Source organism: Equus przewalskii, chromosome 4 (assembly GCF_037783145.1).
Source record: "Equus przewalskii isolate Varuska chromosome 4, EquPr2, whole genome shotgun sequence".
Taxonomy (NCBI): Eukaryota; Metazoa; Chordata; class Mammalia; order Perissodactyla; family Equidae; genus Equus; species Equus przewalskii.
In genome coordinates this window covers 96,425,399-96,429,364 of record NC_091834.1, presented here as the reverse complement: position 1 = coordinate 96,429,364, position 3,966 = coordinate 96,425,399, and positions in this window count along the sequence as shown.

The window sequence follows — 3,966 nt, the reverse complement described above, 5'->3', positions numbered from 1 at the left end:
AATGACAATTAAGTGATTACAAAAGGTATAAATCTTCAAGGATTGAGAAAATGGGAGTGAAGATGACAGTAGCACAATTTTAGACTTTGTAAAACAGATGGTAACCAACTTAGTAGCCCAAGAAAAACTTAAATCTAAGCTGGAATTATAGTACTCCTGGAACCCAGATTTGTACTGCAGATTACTAGGATGTCTCTGGAATTGGGGAAGAGTCGGGGTTTGCAGGGTGAAGAACACAAGGGCTGGTTTAAAAGTCTTCCAAGAAATAGTTATATCCCTATGGCCAATGAGCTGCCCCTACTCTACCCTGGGTGAAGATGGGAGAGGTTGAAGTGGAGGAACTCTGTATTCAGGGACACCATACTTCTCCAAGAACAGGGGTAGTATGCTGAAAACAGGAGCACTGAGTGAGACTTCTTCCCCATCTCATCCTCAGATCCCTTTCCCTATCAGATCCCCAGGATGTTGGCAGCCAGACTTGTGCTCTACAGGCTAGAGATTAATGAATTCCCATCTGAATACACTGACAAGTCAGTAGAAGAGACTTATACATCCTGACATTTAGAGGTCCCCCATTGAAGTGGTTGAGGCACCACTCAATTGTTGAAAACCAGTAATCAACCAGCTTTGTGCACATTGTACTTCTAAACAGTTTTTGTTGACTCATTATAAATACGAACAAAAAGCCAGGAAGCACTAGTCATTTTAAAAATCTCTAATATTAGAGAAAGTGTACACACAAAAAGAAATCTCAGAGGAAAGAAAAATATTACAAAATATGTATAATGCCTTTCCTCAGAGAAATTAGAAAAGATACTGCATCTATCAAATGAGAACAAATAGAACATCATATCACCTGTGAGAAAGAAACACCAGAGAATAAATGTTCTTTAAAATCAGAAATTTGATAGTAGAAATGAAAAATTAGTGAAAAGTGTTGGAAGATAGTTAAGGAAATCTCCCATAAGTAAAGCAAAAAGACAGAGAGAAAACTAGAGGAAATACATAAAAAAAACAGAGAGCAGCCCAGAAGATTCAATACCGGAATAGGAATTCCAAAAAGAAAGAACAAAGAAAATGCAGGGAACAGCATTGTCCAAAACATAATAAATGAGTATTTCCTGGAACAAAAGCCACAAGTTTCAAGATTGAATGGACCCATCATGATTCATTTTAAAAATGACCCACACCAAGGCACAATGTCATGATGGTTCAGGTTACTCCGGACAAAGAGAAGACACCAAATGTCTTCGAATAGAAAAAGAAAAATAGGTTATATGAAAAGGGGTGAAATCAGAATAGAATCAGACTTCTCAGAAGGAACACAGGCAGCCAGTAATAGAATGATCCTTCACAATTCTGAGGAATAACGATTTTCAGCACAAAATTTTACACCCACCTAAAGTCTCAATCCATCATGTGGACAGGTAAAGACATTAGCAGACATTAAAGGCCTCAATAACTTTATTTTCTCACTTTCCATTTTTAAAGGAAGTTTCTTGGGGGATATTTGCCAGCCACTAAGGGAGTAAAGGAAAGAGAAAAATCCAAGATCCAAGAAACAGGGATCCAAAAGAAAGTGAGGGAATCTCCAGGATGGTGATGAAGAGACACACCAGAAGACAGCTGTGCAGTGAGCAAAGACCAGCAGGTCCATACTGGAGCAGGAGTTTGGGGCTCCAGGAGGAACATCTCTGTGACAGTTGGAAGACTGATGCATTTTTGATAGGTCTAAATATACTTAGAGATTCACACTATTGTCTCAGTGTTCCCAGGGGTGCAATAGTAATAGCTACATGGAAAGCTAAGCAAACAAAAAAAATGAGGTAATTATTAACTCTAGGGGAAATAAAAGTTTTACAAGAAAGGAAATGTATTAATTGGTGATAATAGTGTATATAATCTATGGCTCATCCGTGAATAATTTAGCATAAATACAGTTATTAACGCAGTGAACATCATTCTATACCAAAATTATGACTTAATTATTATTTGGGGAAAGGAAGTACGTGGGTTTGTCTTGTATGTATTTGTGTTGGGGAGAAGGAGTATAAGAAAGCCAAATTCCAATCTACCACAGTAGAAAGTTGAGAAATAATATGTAAAACTGAAAAAAATCAACCAATAATAGATTAAGATTTTTCTTAAGTTTTCTTTAAGTACATTGCCAGAAGAAATAATTAAAAGAGTTGACATTGAGGAGCAGAAGTCAGAGGTATTCAGGGGCAGAGTAGGGGATAGATGGTTTTTTCAGCCTCACGTAGTTATTTTTTTAACTTTGGTAAAAGTAAAACTTCAACTAAAAATGAAGTGTATTTTCCTGCCAGGAGCTTGAGGATGAAGTGGGGTATGTGGTAAGATTCATGGAACAGGCTGCAAGGAATCATACAGAAGTGTCTGACTTGCTGGTTACCCACCAGCGAAGTCAACAGAGCCTTGCTCTGTCCAGGTCTTAGCGAGGAATAAAGCCACCTGCTGAGAAGACTTCTTACGGCTGCAAAGGGCAGAAGAAGTCTTCCAGATGAGACTCTAGAAAGGAGCCGGGAAGACACTACCCTGCAACCGATAGCTCCAAGACAAAAAATTCTCAAAGTGTCTTGTAGTCAGTAACAAGATGGAATTTTAGATTTGAGCCTACCTAGAGGCCTTCTAAATTGAAGAGCTACACCCCTGAGAACATGCAGAGGGGCAATTCTCAAGGGAAAGAAGGTGGACCATGGACTGGTGGTGTTCTGTGGTAAATGCATTAGGATAAATAAGAAGATAATAATAATACATGGTATTTAGTGAGGACTTACTCTGTACCATGTATTGTACTCACCCCTGCACAGAATTGTCGCTTTGGCCCCTCACTAAAACTCTATCAATTGGCATACAGAGTACACTGGCTGAGCACCCACCAGGTCTCAGGTCTCCTGCTGTGCTAATATCCCATGAAATCCTCATGACAGCTCTCTGTTGGTAGGATTGCCCTATTATTCCTATTTTATAAATGGGGAAACTCAGAAACAAAAATTCATAATTTCCCAATGGCACACAGCTAATAGAAGGTCAAGACAGGATCCAAAGTGTGTGATTCCAGAGCCTGTACATGGAATCATCACACGCAATGCTAGTCTATAGCAACAGATGCCAAAACTGAGGCTTAGGGAATTTGAATAACAAGCCAAGGGCACACAGCCACCAAGGAATGGAGCCAGTCCTCAAATCCAGCCTTCTCTGAACCCAAAGCCCACTGGCATTGCCTTGTTATGCTGCCTCCATAACAGAGGATTCAAGAGAGTAAGAGTCAAGCCACACCATTTCCCAGGATGAACACTCAGTGATCATGAATTCACTCATTAATGGCATAAGGTGGTATCAGAGGATAGAGATTAACAGTGAGAATCCCCAAACGCTGGGAATGTGGGTGGTGGAATGGGTTCCCTGCCCTTTAGGGAACCCCCTGTCCCTTCTAACACTAGCAGCTATGATACACAGGTACAGAGGAGAGACTCTGAAGCCAGTCACACTGCACGCAAATCTTGACTCTGCTACTTATGAGCTGTGTGAATTTGGGCAAGTGCCTTCCCTCCTCTGGGCTTCAGTTTCCTCTTCTGCATAACGCTAATAATAATGGGGTTGTTTGAGGAGTAATTGGTTCAGTCAGTGTAAGTGAAAAATGTGTGATAGTGCCTGGCACATAGGAAGTGCTAGAGTGCCGATTACCACTACTGTATTTTTATTACTTAAGAACATCCTTAAGTATACTCTGCTCCTGACTCTGAGACTAATTCTTGCTGTGAGTTACCTGCCTGGCACTGCCAGGCTTGCTTTTGTTTCTGCTCTGTTCTTGGCATTCTAAGCTTCAGGAATTGATGTTCTTATCTTCCACCCCAGACCTGCTGCTTGGACTTCTTACCTCATGCAGAGCACCCTGTGGCCTCCCCCGTCATGCCCCAGATTCTCAGTGAGTAGCTCTCTAAT